At 44.5% G+C, this 26,042-nt stretch overlaps 1 protein-coding gene across 2 annotated transcripts in view; it reads right to left on the bottom strand.

The window, feature by feature from the left end:
- mid2 (midline 2) overlaps positions 1-26,042 on the bottom strand; it is a 165,681-nt gene that overhangs the window by 120,044 nt on the left and 19,595 nt on the right. Inside the window, exon 2 of one of the 2 annotated variants that reach the window (XM_037076635.1) lies at positions 5,482-5,540. The exons of the other annotated variant lie outside the window; for it this stretch is intronic. The gene's annotated coding sequence lies outside the window, so the exon portion shown is untranslated. The remainder of the gene's footprint in view (positions 1-5,481; positions 5,541-26,042) is intronic. 2 annotated transcript variants of the gene reach the window in all.

Below are 26,042 nucleotides of genomic sequence, written 5' to 3'. Positions count from 1 at the left end.
CAGTTTGATCCCAGTTAGGCCCAATTTCACTGGAATCTCACTAGAAAACTACTGCAGCAGCAGCAGCGGAGCTTGTTAGAAACTATTCTCATCGGACTTCGGCCGACCTTTAGAACTACATTTAGTGTACAGCTCAGACGCAGCGCCCCAAAGCAGAAAATTTCCCCTGATATTTACATTTTTAAATGAGTAGGAAATCGACACGAAAAATTAAATCAAGTGCTCCCAGTTATTGGGTGTGGGCTGGTAATGCGGTGGCATTTCACACTTGAGATATTTTCTCATAGAGTTTGAGCAGACACCATGAAATAGCCTATAAAGGTGTTGTCAAAACAGGGACTGTGGCCCCGGCTCTAAAACCTGCTTGCGGTGTTGTTAAAGTGCTGTTAGGGTAACTGTAGCCACATCAAGTGACAGCTTGACATCAGGTGTGGGCAAAAATGTTCTCCAGCCTTGTTCCGAGCTGCCCTCTCTCATTTTCTCTTTTATCTTCATCTCCTTTCCCCCTTCCGCTTTATGAAATGCTGACCTCCTCCTGTTTCCTCCACTTTTCCCCAGAATCTGTTCATTAACATAACCAGCACCCTTTGAGTTCTTTCCTGCTGATTCTCTGATGCGGTGGTTCATTACTGTCCTCGCACCTCCTCCTGTGCAGCTCTTCCTCTTGCTTATCGTCCAACTCGGTTCTAATTCCCCTCGCCCGTCTTCCCCCTTTCATTCCCCTCTCCTCCTCCTCCTCCACCTCCTCATCACTCAGAGGAACAGCAGAGTTCTTCATCAAGCAGACGTCAGGCATCTGTCAGAGTCTGGGCCGGTCTCGGCGTGATTGATTTTTTTGCCCACCTGCGTCTTTCGTAATGACCAACTGTCAGTTGTTTTACTGCCCGCACTGCCTCCCCTCAGTATCTCCTGTCACCGCAGCATCGAGAGGCTAAATCTCTCCGCTCAGGCCTATGGTGCATTATCTAGCTTGTCTTCAGATAAGATTTATGCAGGTACACCGTACAGCCTTGCCCGTCCTCCCTTCCAATCACAGGGGAGAACGCTATCGAGGATGGTTGTTTTAAGGAAACCAATCGTTTGCTCTTGGGTGGCGCACACAATATCTCTTTACGCTTAAAGTTTTCAATTATATCCGAGGCAATGTCTCCTCTGACAGAAGCTAATAAATGGCTGTTTGGAATTGTAAGCGAGACGATGTGTTTTGATTTGGTCGAGTAACGGCTTGTAAAACAGTTTGGGAGCTGAGGCAGCAGAGACTATTTTGAGTGGAAATGAAATGGTAGCCCTGGAGCTCCGCCACTATGCACTGGCAAGACATATTTCTTTTTGTGGCAAGCCAATATCATTTTAAGTAGCGGACTCAGCACGTCATATTGATTGGGAATTTAGAATAGATCCAATCAATCCCCAACATGCATGTGAAACATCTTAACATCAAATGTTATGTAATGTGTAAAATGTTTGGATGCGAGGGGAGCAGCTCGCTCACACTGGTGCAAAACCAATAAGACAAAATCCAGACTGAAAATGAGGACATCAGTTCTGACTTTGAATGGCCAGCGAGGCTAAACAAGCCATTTAAATTTTACCTTGAGGGGATAAAGTTCAATGGATTTTTGTTGAAGGCACAAGATGTTTCTTCTTCAACTAAAGTCAGACCTCAGTGTGACTCCCAGACATCGGATGATGAAAACATGTCAGGAACCCCTTTCAAAAAAACTCCCCCATGTCCCGTGGCAGCCTCCAGACTGACTGAAAGAGAAAGCTTCAAACTGGAGGCAGGGGCTCAGCTCTTCCCCTTGGCTGCACTCACCTGGAAGCTGAGCCGCTTTGATCATCCTACAGAGTGCCAGGTGCAACTTCCGGATCTGGAGTAAGACACGCCTCAAGATCCCGCTCTTTACTTTTCCATGGCTGTTTGTCTCTTCCTTCACTCTCCTTCTCTTACTTCCCTCCCTCAGTCTCCTTCCCGTGCCCTCTTTCTCTCCATCTGCCTGGCAGGGACAACCGAGTGCCCATGGAGAGTGGGGATGCAGCAGAAGGCATCTTTGAAAGAGAGAGCTCTGGCTGCAAAACCTTTCATCTGATCCTATACCTGGCCAAGGCGGGCTTGCAGGGTAGCTCGGCTGTCAGGAGGCATACGCCAGAGGAGGGAGGAAGGGATGAGGCAAGGGGGAGAGGAAGGGAAATGAAATGCGATGAGTGGGAAAGAGAAAAAGGGCCAGACAAGAAAACCCACCCTTGCCTCTCTAGTATGAATAATCTATTTATGTTTTTGCCAACCCCATAACAGAGGGAGTAAATGAAGATGAGTGAGAAACAGACATCAGAGGAAAAAGAAGGGAAGGGAGAAGCAGAAGTGGAGCAGAAAGATGAGAGATGGAAAGACCCTCGTGGCTAATAGAGGAGATCCAGTTTACAAAGCTCCTGCTGTTGCAACTACTTGTGCCTCCTGCACCTAAAACATGCCCAAGACAAATCAATTAAAAAATCATTAAAGGTGACCTGTTGTGCTCCTTCTTGGGCATGTAAAAAATCCGGAAAGTCAAAAAGGTCTAAGTCCAGACCAACAAAAGCTCCTCTCTCCCACAGAAAACACTTCTCCTCAAACGCCCCATCAGGAGCTGCGACTTTGTGACATCACACCATGTCACCGTGTCACACATTTGCATAATTGTTCATTTATTTGGCTAGTTTGGCAAGAGAGAATTGATGAAGCACAGCTGCTGCTGTTAGAAGTGCAGGGTCTGGCATGTTTGAGCCAACCAATCAGAGCAGACTGGGTATTTGGGAGGAGGGGGCCTTAAAGAGACAGGCGCTAAAACAGTGTTTCAGACGGATGGGGGATGGCATGATTTTCTTCTTAACATCAACACATGTAAAACCTATTCTAGCAGTGACCAAAGACAAAATTATGAGCCAAAAAATATGTCGGGCATGTTTGTATGACATGAAAGAGCAATTTATAAAAATCTGAAAGCTGCTGTAAACACTATGCTAAAGCATGGACGTGCACTGAGATGCATTCAAAGCCGACACTCGTTGCTGCATGGAACATCACAACTCTGGCAGGGTTACTGTGTACATTATCTCAGCAGGCCGCTGCTTGGCCTATTGCATCTGCTGCAGAGTGCGCCTCCTTGACAGGCAAAGACCGAGGACTTGGAAATTGCGTGATGTGCCTCGACAGGAGGCAGGCTGGAAGAAGGAGAAAATGAATGTGTGCGTGCGTGTGAGTGCTTGTGTGTATAAACTGCCTCTCTCTCTCTCTAAAAACAGGCTGCATGCTTCTTTTGGTGAGGCACATAATAACTCAAAACCCTCCCATTGACAGCGGCTGTCTATAGCCGTGAAGGACTGTGAGTTTGACAAATGGATTCTCTCGTGGCCGTCTACCTGCGCACGTTCTGCATGGGAAAATCAGGGAGGAACGCTTCGAGGCAGGTCCGTCCTTAGCCCTAAATGCCACGTCTGGGAACACAGACGAGGGTCATTACGGAGTCAGACCATGTGGTTAAGGCTGACAAAGTGTTGTTTATCTCAGTCATTGCCGCCCCCCATTGTCAGTATCACATAACAGGAAAAATGGAAATGCATCGTTTAAGTCAGCAGGTATTTAAAGTGTAATCTGTTCCTGAGAGGCCATCGTTAAAAGCAAACAATGCTTGCCAATAGGCGGGAGCCTGGCTTCAATGACATTTAAATGTGCCTCAATCAAACCTTTTTATCCAGTTTTTTCCCCCCTCTCTGTCCCTCCTCCCTTTTGTATCAAAGACAACCTTGATCAAGTTCATATTAGATGTAAATGCTTCACATCAAAGACAAACAGTGTATCCATGGGAACCAAACCCCTCATTAAGTAAAATAGATTGTTTTTTGTGTGTGTGTGTGTGTGTGTGTGTGTGTGTGTGTGTGTGTGTGTGTGTCTTTTGTCCTCCGTTAAGTCTTACAAGCCTAAATGTGGCAACCGCTGAATAGAAAGCGCATCACTGAGAATCAATGCATGAATTAAAGGCACAATACATGGGAATTAGGATTAAAAACATTTTCAAAAAATTACCTTAAATTATCATCAGAATGTGAAGAACAGGTTTGATGTTATATCAAAGCTGTCTATGTATTGTGCTGTGGACAGTTTTATGATAAACTTAGCATGCTAACCAGTTAGCCCCGGTCTGACCTGTCTCGTAATGCAACTCTGAGCTCCCAGTCTTGATTTTTGCCTGCACAGCTAGCTGAGCTAACCGGCTTACAGCCGGTAGTGGGTATCATGTAAAATGCTACTTTGATTGGAGTGAGGTAGGCAATTGTTACATATTGCACCTTTAACTAATATCATATCTATTGCAGGATCTCTTAATGATGGGATGAGGCAAAATACGAACCACCTGGGAGACATCCTATTTGCGATGGTAATAAAGTCTCTTCTCTGGATTCTCGCTCTTTTGACCCATTTTTTTGCAAAAAGTATCTTATTCTTTTCAAGTAAATCATATACTGACGTCTCTACAATGAGACATTACTAAGTAAAACTCTAGGTACTAGTGCTACGCTAACAGTTAAATCCATTAGAAGCTCTTCTTCACAGTATCGTAAACATAAACAACTGTTTACATGAGAGACCTGCACACCCGCCCCGTCTGTATTCAGGAAAGTCAACAGACTCTCTCCACATAGACACGGGGAGCCTCGAGAGCGTGGTATTCATCAACTGGAGGAGGTTGTGTGCTGTAAGCTGTTGTCAGGAGGATGTGCACGAGGGAAAAGCCAGTCGAGCAGCCTTTAAAGACAAGAGGCTGACGGGGCTCCGGACCTAAACGGTCCAACAAGTGCATTACGTTTCTGCCCGGACTGGGGGGTGCTGAGGCAGCCACCAGGCTCCGTGTGAGGCAAGGTGGCAGCTTAACAAAGCAAACCGTTTTAGATGGGAATGAGGGTATTCACTGATTACACATGTCAGTGTCAGCCAGTAACTTGAGTCTCAGCAGATTTTGATGCATTACATTTGCTTTAATCATTGTGGGTTTGAGCCGTAATCACCATCCTCAGCCGTCTTATCCTCTCCCTTCTAATTCATCCTGTTGTTTTACACATCCTTCCTTATTTATACATCGACACCTATAATATAATCTAAAAAAAGAGCTGAAACTAGCATCCGTTGAAACAAAGCACAGTGAGCCTTGCCACTCACGTCCCATAGATAGTCAAAATTCTTTTGAGGCAGCACTTCTTCAACAAGAGAGAGAGAGAGAGAAAAAAAAAAAGAAAACCAAGCATGGGCATAAATTAATAAAGAAGTATTGGTCTCTGGTCTCCCACCAGTTGGCCGGGATGGTAGAGAGGTGCTGACGGAGATGCAAGTTGGGGTTGGAGAAGGGAAGAACGGTGAGGAAGGATCCTGCAGAGTGGAGTTTAAAAATAGAGCACGGAGTGGAAGAGGAGGAGGAGGAGGAGGAGGAGGAGGAGGAGGGGACGTACCTGTGGGCTTGGAGGCAGCCTAGTTAGCAGCGAGCAGCACCACTGTGGACAACGATGGGCTGGAGAAGGAGACAGCGAGAGAGAGAGAGAGAGAAGGATGGAGACATATGAGGGAGAAGGATGAGGATCAAGTGAGCCGAAAAACCAACCAGACGACATATAATGAGCCGAAAGAGACGCAGAAGGGGAAGGGGGTTCGGGGTTGGAGGGGCGAGGTAATGAGAAAACAAGTCAGATTACCGTGAAACCCCGTGTTTGAGACCGAAAACAGACAATAATTTCACAGTAGGCTGCAGCGATGACTCGCAACAGTCCGCGACAGATGCACATGCTGCGCGCACAAACACACACACACACACACACACACACACACACACACACACACACACACACACAAACACACAAGCGTTTAGTGTTATATTGTTGATTCGAGTGGTTGGGGATTCCATAAATAACAGCCAAGCCTATGGAGACAAAACAACATATTTTGTCACGTTACTATCTGAGAACCAGTCATTCATAAAAAGACCTCCCGCATTATTGTTTGCCTCCAATTTAAGATGAGAGCACTCTCACAGTCAGTCGCCTCCTTGTTTATACAATCTTTCTCACACCACGTTTCTCTGTGTTCACTTAGCGGTCTGCTCCGGCGCTTTTCAGACGGATATTCTGCCACGGCGCCGCGATGAACCCAAAAGAGTTGGGAAAGCACACACACATCACGCGTTGAGGTTTCCACCCTGTTTCCAAAAAAATTACCCATAAGTGTCTCAGCAACTGTTTAGAATCACATGGATATGTTGTGTTGTGATTGAGGAAAGTGCTAAATACACGTTTTTTTTGCTTGTAATTGCGTCACATGATGACACTCAGTGAATAGCTGGCCCTGTCTGGCTGACTGGGGGGTTGCTAACTTTTCCACATTAGATTAGCTGATTTTACGTTTTATATCAGTTACCAACCATAGTAATGACAGCAACAAAATTGTGGAAGGCGACAAAAACTGTTTTTTCTCGAAATCGTGTCACATATCACCGTTTTCTGAAAAGTTGCTGAAGACAGACTGCTGCCACATTACTGTTGTTTGGTCTTGTAAGGGTTGCTAACGTTGTCCCCAAAATCTGCCTCTGTAACTTTGAAATACAGATGGTGCAATAGTCCAACCTTGAAAATTCGGTGCGAAAGAGGCTTTTGATTGGTAATCCAGGCTCTAGCCACACAGACTCAGTATTAAACTGGTATATAAATCTTTAAACAAGGGATCAGCAGTCCACACTTCAGGATTCAACATCGGTGACAACTAGCTGTTGAAAAGAAAGAAAGAAACCAACCTTTCATCTAAACAAGCAGTTCAGCTGCTTCGCATGTCAGACACGTGTGACACCACAAGCAGCAAAAGAAACCGTCGGCACTTCCATTTCCAAAAATCTAATGGGAATCGTACACCGTTTCACAGAATATATTAGATTTTCTATTATGAATGACAGCGACTCATGTGAGATTCAGCCTCAGACATTAAATATTGTCACCAGAAGGCAGCCACACAGAGGCAACAGGAGGCAGTCGACAGAAAGAAGCCCCTCCGTGGACAATCAGTGCATTGTTTACCGGAGGGCCGGCCAGGTGCAGAGCTACTTTTCCGTCTGCGTTAAATAATCTGAGCGAACAGAACACATGGCCCGTCATTTGGTTCCTAATAAGCTATTGTTCCCCAGCCCGGTTCAGGAGGGATTCCAGTGAGTCATCCGCGACCGTCAGGAGAGGAGGACTTGGCAAAGGAGACTGTGCCGAGCAGCTGCGTTGAAAATACCTCCAGATTCTAAAGCTTAATACCTGAGTACCGGGGGATTTTGTGGTCTTCGACAAAAAAAAGAAAGAAAAAAAAAAATGTAGAAAATGTTTGCTACACTTGAGCCTTTTTTCTGCCTGTGCAAATCAGATTCTTGGCTGGTTGGACATCATTTGGATCCTGTGAAATTGTTGATGTAATCTGCATTTTTCTAAAACCTCAACAGCCTGAATACAGTTTGAAAAAACAAAAACTCAAAGGCAACGTGACAAAACCAACAGCAGTCACCTGTCTGGTTTATAAAAAATATGTCTGCTTTGTTAAAACATGTTATTTATGATGTATGTCTCATCATGCTGAGTTCTGAATTGATTTTACGGTCTCCGTGGCACTGAAATAATGAGCAGCACAGTTACAGGCTATTCTAACAACAAACTGAGCACACTCGTGTGATCGCTTAATTCACGTTTTACAATTAGGTTTATTTGCCGCACACTGAGTAACGAATTATGGTTATAAATCACTCTCAAAGCATTAATTAATTTTCAGAATGGCCCATTATTTAGAATATTAACCAATTTGCATGAGGTGTGCTCACAAACCCACGGTTAATTATGGACACAGTGGCTGCACGCTGCCAATCTCCCCCCCTTCCTGCTGTCGTCCACCGTCACTGTCTCTTGATCACTGATGTGCATCTACGTGCCACAATTCGCCGTAATCACTGCCTAATAAGAGACGATGAGAGGGGAATGGGCCTGTCAGTGGCCTGCGACAAGGTGGTGCAACAAGTTTTGATCTCCTCTGAATGCCAAGTAAGGAAGACGCCACCGGAGAAACAGAAAGAAAGGCACAACCTTTTAATTCGGATCCATTTTACCCACTTTCTCTTTACTTAAACATCCGCAGAGACTTACTTACTGTGAGAGGGAGCCAATTTGAATAGCAATGAAGAAAAATACATTCAAATATACAATATGCATCTCTTGTGTGTATTCAACTGTTAATTCATTCTAACAATATTTTTTCAAAGTGTTTTATTTTATGTGTTTTGTGTACAGACATATAAGTTTTCTATATGATAAATAGTCATCATTCGAGCTGCACTCATTTTCTCTAGATTAGCGTCCATGCCAGCACAAATTACTCATTCTGATAGATAATGATCACAGCTAATGGTCTATTTCAGCTGTAACATCAATTAGCCACCATAAAAAGCAAACGCAATCATCCAGCACTGAACGACGAATCTTAAAGTGTTGCACAGATGGCATGGATTAGAGGAATACAGTATCTTTTAGTGTTTCATGACTTTTTTACTTGGTGACAGCATATAGTCCAGTTGTGATCAGAGAATTGTGACCGATGTCCTTTGAAAATGGTCTAATGTCAAAATAAGGTGATCAAGTGACCAGTGGCAAGCGGTTTTGTGCCTAAACCAAACCAGAGCTAGAGCACAGAGTTGTGACAAAAGAGAAACATTTAATTTGACCTAAAGACCCGCAAAGTTTTAACTCACCTGCAAGTTTGCAGAAAGGTATTTTGCAAAAGTTTTTTTTCTGGAGAGTCGGTTGGAACACTTTTCAATTACGAGTCAACAGTAACGTTTCAGGCCCTTTGCAGAGCAGCCAATATGCACCTGTGCTGATGCGAGGAAAAACCCCATCACCCCCTCCCTCGACAGACCAGAAGAAAAGTTTTAATAGGGGAATGCCTGTGATCACTGATGCCAGGATTTTCAGGAGCATATATGTATCAAGGAGTTATATTTAGACCAATCATTGGTCAAGGTCATTCTGTGGGAGCTGAAGAAGGGCATTTTGGAAGATGACGAAAACAGATAAAGGCAGATGAAATGTGAAATGAAATCAGAGGCCTAGTTACATCACCATGCACCAATCAGACACTGCCATCTCAGCCACACCAGCATTAGGCCCAGATTAAATGGCTTGGTTCTTTGACAAGATAAACAATTATTTATGAGAAATCCTCTCCACTACACAACCTATACCATGATTCATATCTTACATAACATTACATTAACTACATCCTGTAATGCATCACAGATTCATGACTTCCATCCATTTTCCACATTTTATCTGTGGTGAGGTTGCAGTGGCAGCAGTCTAAGGAAGGTATGCAACGTCCTTCTTCCCAGCAATGTCTTCTAGCTCCTCCTGGGGGATCCTTAGACATCCCAAAATGTGGTGAGATATATAATTCCTCTAGTGTGTTCTGGCTCTACCCCAGGGTCTTCTTACAGTTGGATGTGCCAGGAAAATCATCCAAAGGGCACTAAGGAGGCATCCTTATAATTTGTTGATATGAAAAAGCAGCAGCTTTCCTCCGAGCTCCCTCCGGATATCTGAACTCCTTGCCCTTTCTCTCAGGGTGAGCCCTGCCACTCCGCAGAGGAAATTAATTTCTTCTGTTTGTTTCTTTTGGTCATTACCCAAAGCTCATGAACACTGGTTAGGGAGGGAAGGCAGACTGTAAATTGAAGGCTTTGCATTCTGACTCAACTTCCTTGTCACCATAGAGGTCCCGTACATCGCCCAGATTACTGGAGCAATCCGCTGCTCTTCCAGCAGACATCCATGACCTTAGACTTGGAGGTGCTCACTCCTAACTCAAATGCTTTGCATGTGGCTGCAAACTGACCCAGTGCATGCTGGAGGTCATAGCCTGATGATACAGAACCACATCATCGGCAAAGAGCAGAGAAGTCATTCTGGGGTCCCTGAACTGGGCACTGTCCTCCAGGATCATACTATGGATCAGTAATATGGGGCCACTATGATAATGTTAGCGCTGCTAACTTGTTTACATTCGTAGTTACTTGCCAATTTCACCGTGTAGGTTGCTAGCTTGGAGGTTGTTGTTTCCTGTAGCGACGGGAATACTGAAAACTGTAATATACAGATAGTGGAAGGGAGGAGAAGGCAGCCTGAAAAAGGCTGCAGACTTACACCAACATTCTCTGAGTCAGAGTTGGACAGAAAAGCTAGTAGCAATGCCCTCAACTCCTAAACACCCACAGCAACTGCAAAAAGAACACAGGAAATGGTCGTAATGGATAGATTGGTTACATCTAACAATGGCACCCCAGATGTATGATGTGTGGGTGACCAGAAGGGGGCACTGGCCAAAACCAGTCTGGGTAAGGGGTCGGTCTTGACACAATGATGGATTTTCAAAAGTGACAGGCTGGTGATGCATACATACTTTTCTGTCCCACCTAAAGTAAAAGTTTGTATCAGGGTAGCCATGCCCCCCCCCCCCCCCCCGCCGCCCACCCCTTGCTGGTGTCGCTGTTCACTAACAATCTATAATGTGGACGTATCCTTTCATTTTTTTACAGTGCTGATACAAAAGGAAGCTCTTTACTCCGAGTGGAACATTTGGAGCCTCTGAATAGAAACAGGTGGGGCAGTGAAAACCCGGGGTCAGCACATTCATACATTAACAGGGCTGGTGATGCCAAAGAGGTCCCGCTTGCTTAACAGGAAAAATACTGGCTGTAACTTGGAAACAGGTCTGTCATCGGCCCGTGAAAAGAATTACAACATGCTGTCCTCACTCGTTCACCACTCCCTTCTTCCACCTGCGTTTCTCTTCCTCTTTCACTTTATTTTTAAGCTGTTACAAAAATGTGTGGTATCAGTCTGCAATTCTTTTCCTGTGGGGGGGTCATAAAAGGCAGACAATCAGCAGGACACAGAGAGAAAAATATTCAACCTCAGGAATGCTGCCCAGGTCCCCTGGAGAGAAAACAGGGATTTTTACCTTGCTGCGATTACCCTGTTCAAATCCAGACGTCTCATTTCAGCTTGTTGATGTATCTGCTTCTGCCACTCTGTCTGCTGAAAAACTCTGATTGACATAAGTGGGTGATTGTGATAATTAAAGGTGCAGCGTGGGTCAAAACGTGAAGGGATTCCATGTGGTTAAAAGCACAGATGCAATAACTGAGCCGGGAACAAACAACTTTTCGTCTTGCTTTGTGTTTTTCAGTCATTTGTCCACAGGTTACAACTCCAATTTCACTGGCAGACGGGCAGAAGCGCCGCTTCAAAAGGAGAGCGCCAAATTAGTTTCAGAAAAATGGATCTGTTTTTTTTTTTTTTTTTTTTTGCACATTAGCTGCCGATTATTGAGAGAAAATAAAGCTACCCTTGTGTGGGCAACATGTGTCGGGGGAGCAACGGGCCTTTGATGTGGATAAAAGAGCCTCTTTCAAGACCCACAAACTGGTTCTGGCAAACAGATAAGACGTCACCATAAAATCTCAAGAGGGTGTTGGAGAATTAGGTCTCTTTGACCCCGATCCTGTGGGCACATCAGCATTTATCATCCAAGTCCAGTCAGGTGTATTTAAAAAGTCCATTGTGGGAGGTGGACAGACCTAACTGAATTTACAATATTGTAAGCATTTTTACATCCCTGATTGTGTGTTATACAGTATATTTATTTCCATTTTGACTCTTGTTAACTCTTTACCCACAACCACAGCTTCCTGCTGGTGGCCACTGGGATCCACCCAGTGCAACCACAGTCCTCTACTGTACTGCACAGACCTCACAAATGCACCTCAATGTAAGCCTTCCCTTCGCTTTTCCCCTGCCCGCATTATTCTAGCAGGTCGTCGGGGCTGAAGGTGACAACTTTCTGGTTCGCAAACCCACTTAATACCCCGACAAACACCCGCCAACGTCCTATCCATCTTGATCAAATTAAAACGTCTACCTTTTCTCTCGGCCGCCACAAATCAACCATTAATATGCTGAAAGGGGGGTATCGCACGCAGATAAATGTCAGTGGCGCAATATCCACAGGCTAATGAGTTTTGAACAGCCGCTGACACTGTTTGGCTCAAATAAAACAAAAAGGACAAGAGTGATGACCGGTTCACTATATTCAATTATCCTGCCCGAAACAGAGGCCGACGCCGTGCTCGGTCATCTCATTCATTTCCAAAATAAAGAGAGTAAATTAACTGTCAAGGCTTTGATGGAGCAGAGCATGCCAAAACAAAGCCACAAACATTATCAATATTCCCTCAAGATTAGTTTCACCAGCAGCTTCACATGCCAGATCGCTGCCTCGTTGTTTGGCGTCACACAAAAGAGACGCTGTAAATAGTTCTGGTGGGAAGTCTGCTGAGGAGAAACGAAAACTTTTTCAAGTCTTGAGGCGACCATTTTATGAGAGAGGGCGTTGGTTGCCTCTTCCAAAATTAGCTCAGCGCGCGCACACACACACACACACACACACACACACACACAGATCTCTGCTCATTATCAGCTACACCACAACACACAGGAGTCACTTTGTATCGCCAGGGAAACTCACACATCCCCGCCGCGTTTCCTGCTATGACCTCACTCGCAGCGGAATACAAACGTTTGTATGCACGTCGGCCCGTCAGCGTTTTTTTTCCACCAGCATGAGGAAAGCAATCAACAGGACTTCTTTAAAACCCCCGCCATTAAAAAACACTATCATGGGCTACGTTTTTTGGGGTTTTTTAATCCAGTCATTGTGTTCAATAACTGCGTTCCCCTACAGTTTATACCACCTCCTGGATTCACAGACTTTATCAGACTGTGTTGCATCTACAAACAGCAGGTGGAAGTGGACTGTATCTTTCTGCTGCTGTGTGGGTCCCAGTTTCTTTAAAGGGACAAAATGCTTGAAGTACGAGACGTTTCCTCCCGTCTTGCCCGGAAACTAACAATGCTCTCTAGTCAGCGGTGAAAGAAGTATTTGGATCCTTCAACTAAAAGTACCGATACTACACTGTGGAAATATTCTACTACTAGTATTTCGAAACCTTACTTGATTAAAACTATATATGTATTCTAATAATTAACAAAAATCAAGTGTCAAACATAAAAGTATTCAGTACTACAGTGAAATATTCACATCTCAATAAAGCAGTGTTTTGCTATTATTATCACTGCTTTATCAATTCATATTTTGCATTTTGCAACATTATGTGACTTTTTTTTACCCTAAAATAACAACTTCTAAATCACGTTGATGGTTCAGTGTCTTGTAACGAAGTGAATGGCGTCTCTGCCACTTGTTTCTGTATGATATAACGTCAGTGAGAGGGTAGGATCACAGCTTTACACACACGATTACGTAAACATACACGTTTTCAACACATAACATTGTCATGATGTGATGAGTTTTGTTTGTAGTTTGCACCTACATCATGTCTGAGAAACTGTGACAGACCTGGGATCTGTATTGACAACAGTGGTGTTGGGGGACAAGTTGCACAAAATGCCAATTTCTGCATAATGTTGCTTTAAGGTTGAGATAATGTAACTACTTTGTATTGACATTGACATGTATTGGCGGTGGCTGCGATGCAAGGTGCCGACCAGCACATCAGGAGCAGTTTAGGGTTCAGAATCCTGCTCAAGGACACTTCGACATGCAGACCAAGGGAATCGGACCAGCGACCTTCCAATAACAAGACACTAGCTCTACCCCTGAGCCACAGCCTCCACATTATATACTGTTCTAATCAATCTACAGCAATGCATCATATTCTAATAATATTCACATTTTTGTAGCGTCTCAGTCTTCACGAGCTCTGAGTAACAGCCCTGTTATCAACTAATCCGAGAGGGTTTTTTAATTGTTTATTGAGCTTAATGAGTCAGAGGACTTTCTCTAACCCACGGAGGAACACAGACTCGTCAGATTTGGAGAGAAACAGTTTTTACTGGAATGGCAGGGTTTGAGAAACTGCACTATGAAAAATCAACTCAAGCTATGGGACGAATGTAGTGGAGTAAAATATACACACTGTTCTATAAAAACGGAAACTGCTCAACTAAAAGCTGTAATATGAAAACTTTTACATCCTAATGAAAGTCTTTTATATTCCATCCACTGCCGTACAACTTCACACGTTGCTCATTAAGCCTGAACCCTTTAAGAAAAAAAGGTCCCTGTATTCAGTATTATACTGGAGGTTTTTAAACGTGCACTGTTTCGTTAAATTTACAGAACTGAGGACGGGGGTTGATGACACAGAGCTCGCAGAAGAGAAACCTGACTGCCACCCGGGGGAGACAAAAGTTCCAGCACCTCCAGTTTGCACTTGTACTTGAGTTAATGTACTGCAGTGTCGTGAAATCAGATTGTTGGCCACTTTGACGAGTCACCTTAACACGACTGACTACGACCCTACAAAGCCCCCCCCCGCCACCTTTGGAACTGTGGTGTCCCCTTGGAGCTAAGAAGGTGGATGCAAACGCAAAAAAAGAATCGTATCAATGACAGGACTTCATTCCAGGAACGGGTTAACGAAACAGCTGGACGACAAAACGGAACAGACGACTCTGCAAAGTCTGAAAAAAAAACAAAAGACTGGACTTAATTACAGGCTGAACCAACGGGGGGGGGTGCACTGATGTGCAGTGCAGGTGGAGAGAGAGGTGGAGAAACACAGGTGAGGGGAATGAGAGGAGCAAAACCAGAGAGCAGAGAAAGGAGCTGACGAGACTGATGGAGGACAGGTGTGGAGGAGAACAGGAACACGGGAGGGAGAACAGAGCTAAAGCCACCGCAAAAAAAAGAAAAAAAACAAACAAGAAAAGACGTGAAACACAAATAAGATGAATCTGAAATGACAGGATCGTGACAAACAGAGGTTTATGAGGAAAAATGGCTGAGCACTCACGAAAAGAAGAGCAGTAAATGTGGTAATACCTCTGTTAGGGGGTCAGTGTCTCATTCTGTGCAAACCGGGTCTGCTGCGGGCTAACGCGCCTCTCCCAGTTTGACATTTGCACTAAATTGCATTACAAGTTTAGCATTGTGAAATTAATGCGAGGGACTCGAGTGATTTAAGGATCTTGTGCTGCTGGTGTGCACTCGTGGCTCATAACCAGCCGTCTCTGTAATGGGGTGCCAGCTACGGCCGGGTCTCAGTCCCTCTGTAGACTGCTCAATAAGGCTGAACCTCTCACCTTAATGACTGTCGACTTTCTTGCCTCAGTCGGATGCACTTTTAATTATCAGCTTCAAGGCTCTCCGTAGCATCTTCACTCGGAGGACAGAGCCTGCCTTTTAACTAAAGAGCCTCCAACTTTTACAGAGTTGGCTCAAAGTCAGCCCGGGAATCTGTTAGCACTGCTGAACTGAGCCACACAGCGGCAGAGCTGCAGTAACCCTTTCATGGCAGCGTCATCTCCAGCCTGGCTGCTAAACTAATAACACGCGCAGCTGCTGAGCTGGCTTTTATTTCACGAGCAGCAGAGCGCCCTGACAAAGCCAACAACCTGTGACAGGTAACGACGGCCTTGATCAAAACTTGAGTAGACATTTTTCCGCCGTTTAAGTTTCCGTACACACATTTTTTTTAATACTGAAGGGAACATCCTCTTCCATATTTGTTATTCTGTCGCGGAACAGTATGACCTTGAGAGGTCTGCTGGGAGAGCGGCGTTAAAGCAAAATTGGCTCTAAAAAAAAAATCAAAAATCATGTCAGCATCAGCCTCTGAATACACGCTGTACCTACATCACAGATTCTACTGGAATATGGAAACTTGCCGCATTGTGCAGACGGCATCGTTTGAGTCAACAATGAGATAATAATACATGTGACAGATTTTATCAGAATCTGATGCGTCAGTCACAGGCATAGGACTTCCTAGAGACAAACAGAAGTGTAATCAGACTGCACAAACAGAGCGCTGTTGTTACCCCCGCTGCAGATTGTGCATATTTTGCCTATTTCTGTTGCTCATCCAAACAGACAGCGACAGCGGCTCTCTACCAAGCAGCTGTTTCTCTCTGCTTGCTGAAACTCTCACAGGGGCATCATTATACCGGAGCACATTTTCCTTCATCAGCTTTCGAATAAGCATCATTTCATAGAAGTGCTTCTCCAATTCAACTGTCGTACTGTGGAATGATCAAAAAATATCTTCTTTAAACGCCCACAATGTGAACAGTTTCAAATTCCTGTTGTTAATTGTGAAGAGTATCACACACAGCGCATATTCTGTCTTTTCATGGTGAGCATACTCTGTAAATGATTCTCGGTGTGTTATTTGACATCGTCTGTGGTGGGCTGTGCTGTTGATAGCCCTGTATCTACTGTCACTATAAAGCAAGGACTTGGCTTCAGCGCTTCGGCCTCATGGCTCTGCAGACTGAAGCTGGGTCTCACCCACGAAGCAGACGTAAACTAAATAGAGACTAGCGTGAGAAAAGTAAAATTCAGAAGGTTAAACGAGTCTGTAAGAGTGACGTGGTCAACATATGTTTTTTATTCTTTTGGCAAGAACTAGAGATGAGATTTCTGCCCAAACTTGTCAGGGCAGCAGACAGTCGTGCTTATGCCAAGGACAAGATCTCCAAAGGACCCCGCTGCTTGTTATTTTTAGGGTTGGAGCGCCCTTTTTGGCCTTATCATGACCCAGGGCCTTGGACAACTGGCCTGGTGTTTGCCCCCCTGTCGGTGGCCCTGCTAGCTAACACTAACCTCAAGGGAAGAAGTGAAAAAGTCTGGATCCGAAAACTCCTCTGCAACCACAAGTCAGTGGGGTCTATTTTAGGCTGTAATCCATCCTCCACCCAGGTTTTCTGGAAATCTGTTCAGTAGTTTTTGTGTAAGACTGTTGACAAACCAACACTCAAACTGACGCAGAAAAAAACATAACCTCCCAGGTGGAAATAACAAGACAGCTCCTGTATCAATACCTGCAGCAGCATGCTAGCCACTAACAGTAACTCATTCCTGTCCTGCTGGTAATCACCCTGTGTAGTTATTTGTGTGTGCGTAGGAGTATAGTGACTATCTCGACTTGTGATTTATTGATTTTAAAACATGTCAGCATCTCACGTCAACTCAGCCGTCTCCCTCTGTGGTTTGATCTGTCAAGGCTGTGAAATGAAATTGGAAGTAACATAAGAAGATGCACTCCGGTGACGATCTAATGGCCTAGTAAGTTTTCTGTCAGCATCAGGCAAATTTTTTTGAAACATTTAGTTTCCCTTTCAATGCCAAACAACCTAATAAAAAGCCAACGTGTCTCTCACTCTGTCGTTCATTCAATTAGTCTTTCATGCTCACACGGATACACATTTCTCTCGCAGTCACTTTGGGAGGTTGTGGAGAGAACGGAGTCATCTCAGAAATGTATTTTTTTTCTCTGTGTTGCGTATCAGAAAACCCACCCTCACTCTCACTTACCAAAATACATTTTTAATAACTGGGTCAGCAGCAAGAGGTTAAGGGGGGGAGACAGCTAACCGGGATTGGGTAAAACTGGCAGCGCAACAAGTGTCTGGCAGATATTTCTTGCTGGGTCAGTCGATGTTTTATTTAGAAGGTAACCCAGCTGGATCGGCATCTTTGAGCCATTGGCTGTTCTCCCTCTTACCGCTGTGTCAGACAATCATTAAGCCGCGGCTCAGATAGTCGGTTGCCAATCGGAGCTGAGCCTTGTTAGCTGCCAGGCTGCTGAACTAGATTACTGTGCCTTTTCAAAAGGGATCTGTCTCAAAAAGAAAATGCCACTGGCTCGTCTTCAGCCGCTGGATTAGGTTTTTTTAAATTAAACACATGTTCTCAGCGTGCTCCAATTTTGTGATTATATCCTTCTGCTTTGTTTGGAGTTGAGAGCGTTTCTCTTCTAATGAAGCTCAAGTAGATTAGATACCGACTCCTCACAGTCAGGATCTACACTTATATTTGACCACAGTAACGGTTTCATGTCGATGTAAATGAAATGATTCATTGTTTATTTCCCCAGTCTGGGAGAGCACACAGCTCCAGCGAACAGTATCCCATCGCAGATGAAAGCATAGCCTGAATGCAACATGCTAACACTGGCTCGGCTCTGTTACATTATTAATAAGCTTCTTATTTGTAAAGAACATCTAATAGCCCTCCTGTTTTGATGTGCAAACCCGACTTTGTGCAGCAAAATAAATCACTTCTTTCTCATCTTCTGAAAAAAAAAAAAAAAGAAATCTAATCTGAGTGTGCTATTCAAAAAAAAAATAGCACAGGACTAGACCTAATAAAAAGTTACCAAAAAAAGGAAGGGGGGGCAAACACATGGATTTGTGAGCCATCACACTTGAGTATGAGAGTCATATCTGGGCCAAGATGACTTATGGGATGGACAGATGTCCAATATTAGTGAGAGAGATGGAGGGTAAGTATAAGAGGATGGAATAGAGCTCAGAAGGAGAAGGGGAGGAAGAGAAACCTATTTAAACAGCATACATGAGCCATGAACATCAAATGCAGCACCAGGAGGGGTGAAGCAAAAAGAAGGTTGCTGAGTGGGAGTCATCTCCCCTCTGCGTTTCCTTCTGCAGTGCTTCCTGCGGCTCCCGTTTTGCTTCTGTTCTCACTCTACTGTCTTCCTCTGCGCCATCTAAATATTTTATATGTAGCCTGATGTTGTGTTAGGGATGTGTCCCGCTCTTTGATCAGGCAGACTGCCATTGATTTGTTGCTGGAGCGGAGCACGGCATTGACTGCTTCATCACAGAGGGAAAAGGCAATGAAGACAGGCTCGCTTGAACAAAAGCAGATCAATAAATAATGCAGCATTGACTTGTCTTCGGCTGTTTTATCAATCATTAAAAAGCCCAATACAGTGCAGTCCTGCCATTTGCACACTGTTGCCACCAGTGAAATGAGTGTTGTTCTAATTTGCGTGTACACGAGATTGTAATTTGCGTCTCGAAGGCTGCGCTCGCTGTAAATAACTCCTCGTATATATACGCGCCGAATGCATGAATATGTATTGCTTTTATAAGTTCAACACCCAGCATTGTGCATCTTGAAGGTTCTCTTTGGAAAGGCTGTAAAAAAAATAGCAAATGCAGCAGTAATTACACAAGGACAGCTTTCTGAGTCAGGGAAGATGAGCGGCACACTACAAAATCATATCAGCTCCCGTTGCATTACTGAGCCAAAGCCCACTGTCGCTCCGGCTTTGATGTCGAAACTGCGAGGCCCGCACAGCCAGGGAAAAAAAAAGTGCTCTAAAAACGGGGACTAAAAATCTGCGAGTGAGAGGGAAAACGTCGCCGCCGCTGCCATAATCCTGTGGGTAATCGTTTACATTTGATCACCATGCATGAATGCGAATGCCGCTCTGCGTGTCCTTGAAAAATCCCCACCTCCAAATTTACAGTTGCTCGCCGGTATAGAAGGTAGAAGGGGGCCCGATGTGAACATTTTTCTGCAATTCCTCCAGAACATGACCGCTAGTCAACCGACTCAGTCCGACCTTGTGCAGAAAATAAATAAATAAATAAATAAAACTGACTTGAGTGAAACAGAGTCACGGGTGGCACACATTTGAATTTAGTCGGCGTGGTGTTGAAAAAACAGCACAAGAGAGATGTTGGGGGTGGGGGGGGGGGAGGGAACGAAAAAGAGAGAGCCACTACAGCACCGAACAACGCCAAGTAGAAGATTACAGATGGCTGCCTTTGTGCTTGAGCATGTTTTCAGGCTCATTTCAGTGTAATTTTCTCCCTTTATCCACGGGCACGCAGCCTGCGAAGGGTCAGAATGAGGCATGGAGCCATGTGGTGGATGAAGAGGGAAAGGCTGAAGCGTTGTGGACATGCAGGCAGTAAGAAGACGTGACTGGCGTTCTGGAGAGGCGACTGATAACCTACGGCACGGTGAGAAAGAAGGACGGCGTGCACGGACGGCGATGCACGTCACAGCGCTTCGCAGACACTTTTGATCCGTGGATGCAACCTGAACTCCTCCACTAGGTTGTACTTTTAAATGAGCTGTAATGAGTCATGGTTTTAGGATTTATTACAAAAATTCAGAGCAAGTTTAAATTTTAATTCCGCCACGGCACAGATAAAAAGGAGAGCGCCGGATACCATAGAGCGTACCAAAATTAAATTTTAAAAAATGAAAAAAGGGACACGGGTTCAGTAAATGGACTGAGAAATTGGGAAGTGGCAGCGTAATGGCGCCTTCAAAATGGGCATAAATTATGGGGAACAAGCTATTTTTAACTAGTGTCCCATTTCTTTACATGTGTTAACTGAAGTTCAGTTGAAAATCGACCCGGCAGAGTTAGACTCCCAGCAGGATGGTATTGAGTTTAATTGAAAGTTTTTAAGGATAAAATCTTCCCCTTCGGAGACAGATTTCATGTTTTCGCTACAATTGGTTTTGATGTAGATTTCGAAAACACGAACGTGGCTCTCCGGAGGCAGCCAGTAGAGTTTAAACTTTTTGTTTTTGTTAAGTCCCCAAGAGGCAAAGACCGGAGTAGTTCTTTCACCAAGGCATGGAGAAAAATACTTTTTTGGCAATGTGGCAGAGCTGAGGCTGATTCCTGGGATATAAACTGGATTTGTCAAGGTGATGAGGTGTATAAACAACCCGAGATAACTCCAGCATAAGAACTAGTTTTCACCCACTGATATTCGAAACATCAAGGTGACAATAACTCACCTAAAATGATCAGTGTTTTGTTGTCTGTTTCGGGAGGGCAAAGTGACCTTGACATGTGAATTTCGGCCGTGAAAATCGCATCAGATCATCGTTGAGTCCAAGTAAACATTTGGACCAGATTTGAAGAAATTCCCTCAGTGCACTCTTGATATTGTGTCCACAAGAACGGTACAGATGACCGTTGCTGCCGTGGAGGCTTTAAAATGATTTTCTGAATCTTCTATGACAGTAAACTGGATGTTTTCGGGTTTGGGATGTTTGGCCTTGAAAATGTCCCCTTAGGCTTTGTGAAAAATGCCTGCAATTTTATTTTATTTTTTGGATTCTCTGCACTTTCTGAAACTCAGTCGCAGCCCTCCATTTTGGTGTTTCAAGGCATCACAGACGAGCGACGAACGCTAACCTTAAAAGCATGAAAAACATAAACATAGACATGCCGCTAGATACTGCACAGGCCGATGCTGGAAAGAAATCAATGATCTATGAAATGTCTCACACACTCTGGGAAAGAACACCCATGACAGCACATATTGACTCGCTCCTGTCTCTCCTGTATTGTGAAGCCAGTGTTTTCAGGACTGCCTCTGCACTTGAAGATGTGGTGGTGTCAGCCAAGTCACTGCGTCACCCCACGTTGACTGTAGCTTCAGCATTAGGTGTCAAGACTCAGGCACAACACCAAATCTACCCCCTTTGGGACATGAAGCAATCAAGACAATGCTATGACTGCAAGACCTGCAATGACTGTCACCAGAAATATGACGCTCGCAAGTCACAACAGTACCTGGTTCCCATGAGTCAAACCAAGGACAGAGAGCCCCCAAGCGAATCCGTCACAATGCAACCCACTACCCACCCAGTCTCATTTTTTTTTTTTTTTTTGATGTACAAGTTTCTGAAGAGCCGAGCATGAAACGGCTCCTTTGTGCAGAGCAAAGTTTTGCAGAGAACAGTGGCATAATATCTGGTGGGTATTCCCCTTCAGTCGGGGGAGGGGGGGAGGGGGGCAACATATGACACAAACAGACGCGGACAAAAGGACGCTAACACACAAGGCCATTCAACCGGATGCATGGACAGACTTTCTCTTTGCCTCAACTTTAATGTACTCTCAGTCACACACATGCACACACACACTTTTTTCACTCTCTTGGTACAGAATATGCCCTTTGTTCGTGCTCTTTGACGGAGCGTTGGGGAGTCGGGCTGCTGGGGCTCTGGGAAAGGACATGAATAAATGGACTGTCCTTCATAACGGCGCGAGGAGAGCAGCCAAACGGCCCAAGCAGGAGATCTTACATCCATTATCAAAGGGCCTTTTGAAAAAAAAAAAAAAGGCCGCAGCTACAACTATGGCTCATTTGAAGTGGTTTCTATGCGCATGCATGTCCGAGCTCCACATGTATTTGCACAAGCGTGTGGTGAATGCAAGCACAGTTTAGTGGCAGCCACACACATTCCTCTATGTCTCAGATCCAACAGAGAAGTCTCTTCTGTCCGTCCAAACGACAGCAAACCAAATGGACATCACCAAAGACCCTGACCATGAAGAGATTTTTTTTTTGAGGGGTCTTTCAGAAAGGGAAATTAATATTTGATTTGAACGCTGTAGCTTTTTAGAACGCGCTGTCTTGTAGGCTTAGCAGTGAATAGATTACTGGAACCGTCTGTCCACTCAGAGTTAAATGTGTATGGGCTTCACAATGGATGAAAGAATTGGAGAACATGTTCTCATTCATTTCCCACAGGTTTCCCCCTCCCACTCCAATTGGGGCTGTTAGTCTTAACATGCCAGTGTCGTACACTGAAAGTGTTGGAAGCCATTTCTCTCCATTAGTACTGATGCGTCTCTGCTTCAGGGAGCCTGACCAGGCGTCCACATCACGCAATGAGACAGTGAAGCTCCTCTGCAGGTACAATGGTTTCGTCTTACTTCAGGTTACAGCAGTCTTGGGAGGACTTTCTGTAATACAGTGCCTCTAGGGTGCCACGAAACCATGATTATGTTACTGTAATCAAAGGATACTAGGTTACCGTACAGGAGCATCTTTCCTGGGAGTTAAACTGGGCCGAGGGGCTCACTGGGGTGGGAGTGGTCGATGACAAAATCAAGAATATTCTTTACTGTCCAAAATGCACAGTGGAACCAGCTAACAGCCCTTTTACTACTTGGAAAAAACACCCACCTTTGAACTTGGCCTTCATTTTGATCTCAACTACGCACCTGTTTTGTTTCGTTGCGTGACTGTATCCTGCATGGCCGACAGATGAGAATCTGTCCACCATATGTCCTGCCAACAAACTCAAAACCACTTCTGTGGTAGCTCCCCACTACAAGAGGTGTCTCCAGGACCACATTCTGCCACACACACACACCCTAGCATTTTTCTTCGTGAGGAACAGGCAAAATGACCTCACACGTAAAAATGTCCTCACAAGAAAGGTGGGATTTCAAAGGTTGGTCCACAAAAGCATAGCAATACAAACACACAAACACACACACACACACATGCACGCACGCACACACCCTAGTCTCACAAACTGAAAACATGACTAGCTGACACTGTCATAACTGATAATTATTTTAAAAGGCTGCAGTAAAAACACTTGAAATTGATCACAGAGGTACTCATGGTGTTCGCTACTAACAATTTGAGTGCGATTTTTTTTTTAAGAAGAAGTTTTAAAATCTATACATGTAGAAATAAATGGGATATTATAATGATTTTAGCATCTAACCCAACAAGGATGTGGTGGCGAAAAAGCAAAAAAGTGATATTCCCTCACAGACAGTCTGTCTGTGTATTTATTTTATTTATATAGGAAAATATGTTTTCAGAAACCACGGTGGCCATTCAAGGGTTGATTTCTGAGTTCATGGGGTGCACTTGAATGCACCATGAAGCCAGGCACAGGCAGACAGCAGAGGACAGACAGCAGCACGCCCGTACACAACACCAAAATGCAGAAGAGACTCTAAGCACGCTTTTTTTTGCATTACGTGACTATCAGTGTGGCAGATTCAGCCTTCTAGGATTTACTTGTTAATTTTGGACCCTTGCTGATTCTTAATCAAAGTGATTGGCCGATGAACTGTGCAGGGGAAAGAAGCCCTGGACAGAAGCAGCAAAATTTTACCCCCCAACTAAAGTTAGAACTGACAACCGGACATGAACAGAATACTAATATACCTCCAAACGCACCAAATTCATAACTCAGTACAATACTGGTCATGGTTACCTCATCCAGACTGATCCAAGCACCGAATGTGACCATGGGCATCTCAGAGGCAGAATGATTGGATCACAGCATCTAGTCGTGGTTCTCTAGTGTCTGGATTTACGAGAGATTTGTTCACGATCGCAACTATTGAGCGGTGCTGTCCCAAACCATCAGAGGAACAACGTGAGATCTAAAAGCCAAGTTTAGAATCGAATGCGGGTAAACTGCAACAGCCCTCGTACCTAACATTTTTTCCTCAACAGGAGAGAGGTGAACATGATGAAAGGGTTCAGCCATTATTGCTGTTGAGCATCCTCTGCTCTTTAAACCCACTTTAAAGTTTCCGCTCACCCCATCTTATCTTTGAAATTCCGTGCTCGCATTAAACATCACGCCCAGTGGAGCCTCACATTCGGTGCTATTTTCACTCCTTGTTAGGCGGGGAGAAGTTGCCATGTCATAGTTTTTCTCCAAGGCCTCCCCCCCCCCCCATTCTCTCATCTTTAAAATATCGCTGTGCTGGCAACTTTACTCCGAGACACCTTGAAGAGCGGAGCTGCCTCGAGCACACTTCTAATAGCCACTTACTAACAAGTCTCTCTGTTACTAATCAGGAGTATAAAGTTCCTTGTTGTGAGTCGTCATTGACTGAAATAAAAAATCAATTTACGTTTTCTCTTCTTTCTGCGAGGAGAGGATAAGCAGCGGCTCTGTTGTTCTAACGGTTCTCGTGGCCTTGTTGTGGGCTTAACAGGCATCATCTCGTCCACACACACACACACACACGCAGACGCAGACGTACACACTGCCAGACAACTCTCTCGACTATGAAGAGCTCTAATTAGTCTGGATAAACAGTGGAGTTGATAACAGCGCACTTGTTAAAGCTAATAAGAGTTTCCTCTGCAATTGATCTGTTAGCTTTGCTTGAGAAAAAGGTCAGCGGGACAAGAAATGACAGATCTGGCAGGTGCGGTGTGAATGACCGGTACAGGTGATGTACGAATCAATAGGCTAATCACAAAAAGACTACTCCGATACAGTTTTGTAACTTCAGCGGCTGGAGGGTGAGGAGGGAAAGTGTTGGCGATGCCCGGGTCCAGAGCTCCGAATCGGAAAAGTCAGGGGATTGGTGACAGTAGGCATCCCTCTTTGGCACTGGTGGACTCAGGGGGCACCAGGGGGTCCATGTTTGAATATAAAGTGCCCTCTTTGGTGCCCTTATGGCAGATAGAAGATGATTAAGTGTCTACTTTTTTTGCCCGTGCCCTTTAAATCCGGAGTCCACCACTGTTCTTTAGGGACCTTGAGTGTCTTTCATGGCTATCTCGTCTACAACTGTAGAAAAATTTGAGTCTGGACCCGAGTGACAGACGCTGCCTAGAGCAACACTGCTGCCTTAAAAATGACAATTAATCAGTGAAAATGTTAAACATGTTTACCTTTAACAATACACAGGCTGTCAGACATTCTAATGTCACAGGAAGCGTGTCTTAGATCCAAATGTCAGATGTTAATATTCAAGATCTTCAAAGTGTTTTGGAAAGAATCTGCTATCGAGAATGAACAGCTGTGAGGCAGCCTTTTTTCCTGTTGGCTTGGCGCTGTGCAGCGAGGCTTGAGACGTTCAACTGAGAGTTGAAGCACAACACTTTCAACCGTGAAGAAGTGCTGGTCATCCATAGTAAATTTCACAATTTCCTCTATTATCAGCTCTGTTTTGTTGTTGTCTGGAGGAAATTTCTCACGCTGCCTCTTCAGTGGTTCAAACAACCTTTTTTCTTCTGCATAAACATCACGCTTGTCGCGCAAACGTTTCCATACTCCTTTACATGATGTGAAGTGTTTTGTCAGATGTGTGGCATTGAGGCTTCCAACACTCCCGAACAATTTTAGAACAATCTAAAAAATAAAAAAAAGAATACATGTTGGCTTTATTACTCATTTCACGGAAAATAGAGTCACAACTTCTTTGACTTGTACCACCTACCAACGCATTGTTGCAGACCATGTATACCCTTTCATGGAAACAGTATTCTCTGATGGCTGTGGCCTCCTTCAGCAGGAT

The sequence above is a fragment of the Acanthopagrus latus genome, chromosome 18 (assembly GCF_904848185.1).
Source record: "Acanthopagrus latus isolate v.2019 chromosome 18, fAcaLat1.1, whole genome shotgun sequence".
In the NCBI taxonomy this organism is placed as follows: domain Eukaryota; kingdom Metazoa; phylum Chordata; class Actinopteri; order Spariformes; family Sparidae; genus Acanthopagrus; species Acanthopagrus latus.
This window is presented reverse-complemented; position numbering and strand designations above follow the sequence as displayed.